The 9,128-nt window shown below is 53.7% G+C and overlaps 1 long non-coding RNA gene across 3 annotated transcripts; it reads left to right on the plus strand.

The window, feature by feature from the left end:
• The first annotated feature begins 12 nt into the window (after positions 1-12).
• Positions 13-8,692, plus strand: LOC130872237 (uncharacterized). 3 transcript variants are annotated; one of them, XR_009056896.1, is made up of 3 exons: positions 13-2,220; positions 2,345-4,124; positions 5,766-8,692. It is a non-coding gene; the product is annotated as an uncharacterized LOC130872237 (long non-coding RNA). The 3 variants fall into 3 exon arrangements; XR_009056895.1 differs by having other exon boundaries at positions 2,345-2,368; positions 2,639-8,692; XR_009056894.1 differs by having other exon boundaries at positions 13-429; positions 723-2,220; positions 2,345-8,692.
• The last annotated feature ends 436 nt before the right edge of the window (positions 8,693-9,128 follow it).

Genomic DNA, 9,128 nt, shown 5'->3' on the forward strand with positions numbered 1-9,128 from the left:
CCTCCCCTCGCCTTCCTCGCCGCTTCCCCAGGCACTCTCCCGGCGGCGGCAGCTGCGCCGCCAAAGCCCCGGGCCCCAGCGGCCCCCCACCCCTCACTCGCGCGCTCCCACACTGCCTCCCCCCCCTCCCCGGGGGGAAGGCCTTTTAATTTATTTATTCTGCTGGGACTGAGGTGGGGGGCTTGGCTGGCGGGGGAGAGGGGGGTCTCTTCGGCCTTCTACCTCCCGCGGCTGGGGCTACCCTTCCAGCTACCGGGCACTTCACGGCGTGCGCCCCCGGGGCCTCCCAAACTGTTTCCAAACTGCCCAGACCGGAGGTGGGCGCGTGGAGACTCGGCGAAAGGGCTGGGTTTGGAGGAGGGCGATTGTGTGTTTGAATACTAGGAGCCTGGGGAGGCAGACGTCGACCCCAAACGAGTTGCAATCGAGGTATCTCCGAACCCGCTTCCTCTTCGGCCCGCACACCCCCTCCCTCCCTGGAGCAATACTGGGGAGGGGAAACCAAGATTTGGAACCACATTAGCCTTCACATTCCTGGGAGGATACAGCCCTCGCCTGGATGTGGAAGATAGCTTTTTTTCTCCCTATTTTCCTTTCTGTTTTTATTTTTGGAGGGGAGCGCCCAGTAATTGTCCTGAACACATGCTTCTTCCTCCAGGCACCAGCGACAGAGAGTCCCCTTTTTTGCATTTATCATTTTCCTTCCCCTTTCTTTATTAAAGGTCCGGGAGTGGCGGCGGCCAATCAGCGCTCGGCTTCCATTTTGTGAGTTCAACTCGGAGGCTCCCCCGGCTTCGCGTGGATATGTTTGCAGACCCCTCGGTCTCTCTTCTCGGGCTGCCGACACGAAGTAGCCGCCTCGCTGGGGCTTCGTGGTGGTGTATTTCATATTGGGGCTCTTTTCGGGGTTTGTAATTTGGCCGTGGGTAGGTAATTGGCTGGAGCAGGGCGGCAGGGCGCGGCAACCAATCAGCACACGGCTTCTATAGGGCTTGAGTTATTAGACGCTGATCTCAAAACATCCTTCATCAGACTCCAAGGAGAGGCCAACAGATGAGGGGAGCCATTTTTCTGCAATGGAATTAAATGGCCAAGTGGGTTTTTCCTTTGTTGCAAATGGGGAATGCTTTTCCTTTGACTCCACCATCCAGTTCAGGACGCCTGAATGTGTTTAACATTTGCCAAAGGACTCACACTTGGAAGAATGAAGAAGACCTTTTAAAAAGATCTGGATTTTTCCTTATGACTTGGAATCCATCTTTGTCTTGTATAACTAGGTCATAGCACACTATTAATGTCAGCAGATAACAGTTTTGAATTCAAAAAACCTAAGTAAATGACATATTTAATTTTTTTCCTCTTTTTTCTTGGGTGGGTGGGGGGAGAGCTTGGAGCTGTCTTAATCTGTATTCTCTTGACTGAACAATAAATTTTTAAATATAATTTCCTCTATTAAACACTTAACCTGGTCATCTTATTAACTACTCTTTTTAACAAGGTAATGTTTTAAATGTATAGTTGGAGTAGCGAAATGGCAGCAACAAAAAAATTGTGAGCTGTTACTGTTAAATTTTCTAAAAACCTTTTACATTGTAAGTACCCAATCCATTCCGTCCTTCCTGCACTGCAGTTTTTATGTTACTGTCGCCTGAAATGTCCTGAATTTTCGGAATCTTCATCTGCATGTATGTCTTTGTCTCTGTCTGATGTAAGTCAGTTAAAATGCTTTTAGACGTTTGCTCTTATAAAGCTACGGTTTTTAGTTCAAGCTTTTGGAAAACTGTTTACAGCAGTAGATGCTGCTCCGATTTCTTCCCAGTAACTCGTACACTTTCTTTGAAAATCGATCTATTTTGAAGAAAAACAGCTGTTTTTCTCGACTTGGGGGGGGGCGACTGAGAGAGAGGAAGTCTTTCTTTACAAAGACTCAAAGCCGTCACTGAAAACTAGATTAAAACTGGAAAACAAGTCCTAGCTGGTGCAAGCCAAACACCTACGTTAACCCGGTGCTATTTTCTATGGTGGTTGGGATGGCTGGTGAGCTATTTTGCCTTTTGTTTGATTTGACCGTGTTTTCGCCTTTTGTTTCTTAATGATCACACCATTGCTAAATCCAGAGCAGTAAACAGTCCACAGCGAAGCCGCCTTTTTGCCAGCCCAACCCTGGAAAGTTTGCAGTCGTGGAAGGAGCAGAAAATACTGAGTGTAACTTACAAAAAGGTAACAACAAAAGAACACCATTACCCCAGATTTTTTTTTCCCAACTAAATAACCAAAACAACAACAAAAAGCCTTTCTTTTCATAATAACGTCTCCAAAAACACCGCCCATTTTTTTCTTCTAGACTCCATGGCTCCGGGCTGAGCGGGTAAGTAAAAAACTAAAATAATTTAAAAAAAAAATTTAAGTGCCTTTGCCCCCTTCGAGGAACTCTTGATTGAGCAGGCCATGGGCGGAAGGTGATGGGAGCTGAGGTTTTTGGAGCTTGAGTTTGGCAACCGGTGACAGTGGGCGGGTGAGGGGACAAAGACTCTCCAGACCCCTTTGGCTCTTCTGCCCCAAAGGCGAAGAGAGCATCTCCCCAGTACCCTGGGACATCCATGGAGCTGTCTGCGATAGTCCCTTTGGCTCGCCTCAGGTCTGAACCTTGGTGGCAGAGAAGAAATTGAAGTGCTTTGGAGATGGAGGGGCTGAAAGAGCGAGGAAACCTTCCCACCCATCCTAAGGTTTCGTTCCCATTTGATTGTGGGGTTTCTGCATCCTTAAATCAGCTTTTCGGGGCTCCGGGGCTCGCCTGCTCTTCCAAAGAGAAAAAGGACAAAAGGCCGGCGTCCATGTTGGCACCATGACGCAGCATCTCTCCCGCCTGCAGCCGGGCGCTGCCTGTCCTCCCGGCCGCGCTCGCTCCTCCCTCCCAAACATGAGTTTTATTTTCAGGTTTTGAGCCGAGCCGCAGGCTGGGCCGGGTTGGGGCCAAGGCTGGGGCCGCCCGGCTGCTCAATGCTGCGGTGGCTAATGGCGGCCGGCTCTCCTCCTTCCTTCCGCCATTGTCTTTCCCCGGTTGTCGCTGGGAGGCAGTCCCGGGGTCCTAAGAGCCTGCAAGGCAAGGCACCCGGAATGCTGGTGACGGGTCTCTGGGGGCCTTGGGCCTCCGGGGCGTCGCGTACCACAGTGCCCGCACTCGCCCACCCACCCCACCCCCGCCCGCCTGCCTGCCTCCCTCCGGGTGAGGCTTGCGACTCCCGCAGTGGCGGCCGCGAGAGGAGCCGGAGCTGGGCAGGGCGAGCCGCTGGAGGCGGGTTGAGGACCCTGATCTCCGCTGAAGCCCCGGACTCCATGGCCCAGGAGGGCACGAGGCCTCGCTCTGGCTGCTGTGCCTGCTGCTCTGCCTCGAAACAGGAGCCAAGTAGCCAAGGGCTAAGAGGCTGCCCAAGCCTTCCTTCACTGCCCACTCGGCTTCAGGAGACCCACCCCTGCCTCCCCAGTCGTTCTTTGATAGCCGAGCCGGAGGGGCGGGTCTCCCCTTTTGTCCCCCCACTTAGGGATAGAGGCCCTTGCGGTGTCTGAGTCCCTTCACTTGGTCGCCAGGGGCTCAGCCTCCAACCCAGCTCTGCGGGTTGGAGGTGTGTGTGTTGGAGGAGGGGGGCGGTTGGGGCCTGGGAAAGCCGACTGGGGCCTCCCCCTCGGGAACCCCCCCTCCCGTGACGGTGCCCGAGGGTAAAGCCTTAGATCTCAGCCTTCCTGGGGGAGGGGATGCGGACAGGGCGGGCCTTTGGAAATGCAGATGAGCCGTCTCCTGCTGCTCGTCGCCCGGGCTGAACCTTAGTGACTCAGCCACCCCCACCCCACCCCCACCCATTCCAGAGTGAGGGCTGCCTTGTCAGCTGGAAAAGGGGGGTCAGCACTTCTGAGGCTCCCTTTCTATCTAGTAGACCCTGTTGGTTTGCATTTGGCCGATCCATTCTCTGACCTACAAACTGTGGGACTGCCCTAACAGATCGTCCGAATTCACAGGTCTTGCCCGGAGCCCGGAGCAATGTCTCGGTTATCCCCACAGTAGACAATCCTTGCCTCCTCTGGACATCTGGAACAGGCCTAATTTGACCGACAGCTTGCCCACTAAGGTAGGTAAGAGCACTTTTCCCAAGTTGAGAGAACTATATCAGGGGGCTTTGGCCTGCGGCCTTCGAAGGGCGGGTTGAGATCCCCAAACTCGCTGGGCTGGTTTAGCAGCCCCTCCCCCACGCTGATGTGGCGGTTGTGTCTGTGTGTGAAATGGGCGGCCTGCTGGGTCCATCCAGCCCCGCCTGTCAACCTCTGTTGTCAGGCGTTTAGGGCGGGCGATTCTCTGCCGAATTTAGCAACCTACTAGAGCAGGACTACGAAGTATTTCCCAGTGGTGTGTTTTATGGTGGGTGGGAGGGTCCTGGAAGCTTCTGAAGGCGTTGACTGCTGCCAGGCTTGCCGGTGGTGCCTCAGCCATTTCTCCTGAGTCCCATTAGGGTGGCCAAATGAGCCACCCTGATGTCTGACTTGCTGGCTAGACAAAGAACCCAAAAACCTGAAATCTTAGGCAACCTTCCCAGAGAAAAGGTTTCTTTGACTTCTTTTCCTGGATTCTCACAGTGGCCCTTCTACCTCCCAACAAGGCCAGGTGGTCGATAGCCAGGCTTCTAGAACCGGACAAAGCTGGCTGTGAAGCAGACGGGTTCTTTACGAGTGTTTACCGTGCATACTCAACATGGTCTGCCAGCCGTCTCCTTAGCTGCAAAAATTAGACAGGTATCCTAAGTCAGAAGGGGAACTCATTTAACCTCACTGTGCCCGGCTCTTATTTGTCTCATTCAGAAGGTGCATCTAAGAATTAGCGCTTCTCACTGGGTCCCAGGCACTGCCAGTTTTCCAGACTTTCCCTGCTAGGTGACACCTGGGATATTCTCCATCTGTGTAGCTCCAGTTGGCTAGTCCTCCTCCGGCCCAGGAAACTTCACAGATGAAAGTGGTGTGGCCCTTGATCTCTGACCCCTACCCCCCCCCCAAGAGTGCTCCTAGTTAGCTGTTACTTTGATGAGCCTTTTGGCTGCAGGTGCTCCCCGTTTTGGCCTAAGCTTCCAGCTTCTTCCCCTTGTTCGTCACCCCCGCAGTGAGTGCTGGAGTGTGGCTTGGGGAGCCTGGCAGGCTTCACAGAGGGGTTGTTGAAGGCAGGTTAGTGCCCAGTCGGGGGATGATTGAAGCCTGGCAGCTGTAAGCTAGTGACCTTGGACCAATGCTGCCGTCCTGTTCCGTTCCCCTCCCTCCCCACCCCCGTAAAAGGATCATAACTGCTGGAAAAGGTTGATGGGAGGATTAATGGCGATTAAGGGGGCCGCACTCCTGCTCTGGCCTCCATTACGATAGGGATTGTTGCTGGGAGTGGCTGCGTGGGTGGGGGCTGGGCTGTGTCTTGGGCTCCTCCCCGCCAGTCCACTTCCTGAAGCACGTGCCGGAGCCTCCAGGCAAAGGAGAAAGAAAACTGGCTCTGCTTGGGAAGGCGGCCAGCTGTTTTCCTTCCAGTGCAGTTTTCAGTCCCGGCTGTTCCGGGTTCAGTGGGCTGTTCTGTAGTGGGTCACGATTTTTCAGGGTTACCCACTAATGACCCCAAGAAAAGAAACAGCTCACCCAAGGTTCTGAGGCCACGACAGACAGGGTTCCAGGTTATCTTGGATTTTCAGCCCAGAGCCTGGGCCCCTGACAACCCCCTTGCTCAGCTGTCTGGGTTATTTTAGGCACCCTCCCGTTCCAGCTGTCTGCTGCCATCACTGTCAGAGAGCTGTCTGATAGCGAGGAACCAGAGTGGTCTGTGGCTCCCGCCGGTCCAGAGGGCCAGGCTTCCAGCTCTGGGTGAGCTTGCTTTGTGCTGGGAGGGCTGAACTCTTCGCCCCGAATGGGAAAAGGCAGGAAAAGCACTTTCTAAGTTGATTGGGTTCATACTATATGGGCCTTGTAAGCCACTTGGTCCTTCTAAGGGACCTGCTTTTCTGGCTAGAGTCCTTGGGTCTGGGGTCTTTATCTCCTCCAGCCTCAGACTAAGTAATTGACTAAGTCGCGCTGTGTCAGCTGTACCCTGGAGGGCTATAGACTTTGGGAAACAATTAGGTGCTAAACTGTGTGGTGTGAATCTTGAAAGGGAAAGACAGAAGTGACAGGGCCAACTTGCGACCCATTTCCACCTCAGGCTCTTTCACCTCCGGTTTCTAGCTCTTGGCGCTTGCGCTCTCTCTGTCTCTCTCTTTCTCCTCTCTGTCTCTCTCTCTCTGTCTCTCTCTGTCTGTCTCTGTCTGTCTGTCTCTCTTTCTCTCTCTCCCTCTCTCCCTTTCTCTCTTGGCCCCCTTATCACCTCCTGGGCAGTAGGGTGGAGCATTTTGTATGGCTGTTGTTCCTGGCCTTGAGGGGTGCCCCGCCCACTTGGTCACCCACTGAGCTTGGGGCGGGGCTGCTTTGGCCTGCTGAGAGAGGGCCACGCCAGCGGAAGGACTGCCTGAGCTGGGAGGTGGCTGGACTAGTTTCATTACACAGACTCCAGCATCCCCGCCCCTTCCGTCTCCTCCACCTGGCCTGGAGCCCTCGTTTGGAATATGACCTTTTAGACACTCTAGGTGGAGACAGTAGTCAAGATGGGTAGGAACACCCCACCATCACCTGCCCCCAGTGTTTTTGCAGACTGTTCTGTGCTCTCAGGCAAGTTCCTGCGGGTGGAAAGGAGGAGGGGAAGTCGAACCGCGTGGGCTATTTCTAACAGAAAAGGGTCTTGCCATGTCCCGGCTAGTCCTCTTGACAGGCTGGAACCATAAGTACAATGCTTTGTGCCCAGCTTAAGCCGTTTTTCCAGCCTGGCCTCTAGAAATGGCTTGCCCATCCTCCACTGGTTCCCTAGAGCTGTTAGGCAGCTGGGGCCTGGAGGAAGACTGCCTAGCCCAGAGGCTAAGATAGCACCCCTAGACACCTTGGCTTCACACCCCCCACCCCTTTATCTGTTAAGTAGAGCCTGAGTCTTTATCTCTCACTGCTATTGATACCATCTATATTTGGATAGCTAAATAATTGATTTATGGGGCCTCTGAGTAGGGGAGCCATGCCCTCAGCCTCTCCCATCCAAATTTGTACTTTGTCCTGAAAGACTGAAGGCATCCTGCCTCTGCTGTCCTGGACCTGTTGGCCTCTGTGGCATAGTCTTCCCTGAGACCATCCTGTGGCTCCCTGAGGGGTTTTGTGGCAAGAAACAACTGAAGGAATCGCTTCCTCTCCTACACTTTCCAGGAATTCCTGGAGAATCAGAGAGTGACCCCAGGCCCCCAGAACATTGCTGGTGAGGGAATAAGCCACCCTGTGTGGGTGAGTGAGTCTTATCTCTTCAGCTAGACTGGCCTGGCCTGGCCTGACCTCTGAGGAGGCTCTAAACAGCAGCTGGCTGGATTCCTGGGTATTTTTAGCTACACAGATCCAGCCCCACCATCACCATGAGAGCTGGGTCCAAATCCAGCACTCCAGGCCTGCTAGTCCTGGGGTTCTGCCAGCCTCCTGATAAAGCTGGGGTGGGTGGGTAGGGCAGGCTGGAACCAGTAGCGGCGTGTACCCTGAACCCACCTGAGCCAGAATCATTCGCTTTCAGTCACTTCCTCTCTGAGGCCTCCTGTAGACTTGCTCTGAGGATGGAGAGTGCAGACACAGGTCTCAGGGATCTGTGGAAAGTCGGGAGCCCTCTCTTGGCTATATGTAGCAGAACAAGCACTTTTTCCTTCTAAGTGAGTTTTCTCCCCTGGCACATGCAGCCAGCCTCCCTGGCTCTGGACCAAGCCTGAAAAAGCCTGAAAGAAGAAACCTGGAATCCTTGCGAAGGTAAGTGGGTCCCAACGCCCTCCGAGCCATGCTCACCTTTGTGCCCTACCCTGGAGTGGCCTGCTCTATGTTCTCTGGGGAACCTTGCCTTTGGCATGCTGTCCCTCCTTTTTTGTTTTGGTTGGTTGCTTGCTTTTTTTTTTTTTTTTTTTTTTTCCGAGACAGGGTTCCTCTGTGGTTTTGGAGCCTGTCCTGGAACTAGCTCTTATAGACCAGGCTGGTCTCGAACTCAGAGAGATCCTCCTGCCTCTGCCTCCCAAGTGCTGGGATTAAAGGCGTGGTTGTTTGCTTTTTGAGACACGATTCTTCTGTAGCTTTGTGGCCTGTCCTGAAACTAGCTCTTCTAGACCAGCCTGGCCTTGAACTCAGAGGTCCACCTGCCCCTGCCACCCGGGTGCTGGGATTAGAGATGTGTCCCACCACGGCCAAGTTTTTTTTTTTAAACCATCCTCAAAGGGCCACTAAGACATTGCCGCAGCCCTTCCTCCCTTGCCTGGTTTTGACAGGAATCATCTGTTGACTCTTTGTAGCCAGCCCTCCTTCCCCTCCAACCAACAGACTAACAGTCAGGCCCTCCCTGATATAGCTGTTACCTTGACAACCCCTTGGGCCTGTTTCCCCCTCACCACTGAAACCCGAAGAGGGTTTTCAAGCTGCAGTACATATGCCCAAGTTGGGCACCGCTTCTGCTTCCATTGGCACATCTTCTGCCCAACTGTACCCAATATAACAAACACAGCCTTCCCTGGTCCTTTAGCTGATCTCACTGGTGCTGGGAACTCCTGTCAAACTGCTTCCTTCAGACTGCCTCCCCCACAGGCAGAAACATGGTTTCTTCTCAATAAACAAGTTGTAAGAAAGGAATGAACGACTTGCTGAATTTTTGTCTAAGGGGCCCTCCTTGATCCAGTGACAAGAGGCCTCTGCCCTAAAGCTGGAGGTTGATCCAGGTTTTCACTCTCCTGGTCCACCTTGGCTTTAGAGTTTCCAGGCGCGACCGCGGTCGCTGCTGCCCTCTGGTGGTAGGGCTTTGCCTTGCGTCTCCTGGAGGAAAGGGGAGGGGGCGGGGAAAGCGAGAAGAAACCCTGACATTTATGAAACCTCCCGGGTCGGTAGTTTACTCCACAAAGCGAAATTTCCTGAGTGCTTGCGGAGAACTTGCAAATTAGGTATCTTCTTGGTGGGGAGGGTCAAGAAGGTCCCTGAGCCCTGCCAAACTCCAGCTTGGAGGTTCGCGCTCATGCTGTGCCCCC

This window comes from Chionomys nivalis, chromosome 3, assembly GCF_950005125.1.
Source record: "Chionomys nivalis chromosome 3, mChiNiv1.1, whole genome shotgun sequence".
Classification (NCBI taxonomy): Eukaryota; Metazoa; Chordata; class Mammalia; order Rodentia; family Cricetidae; genus Chionomys; species Chionomys nivalis.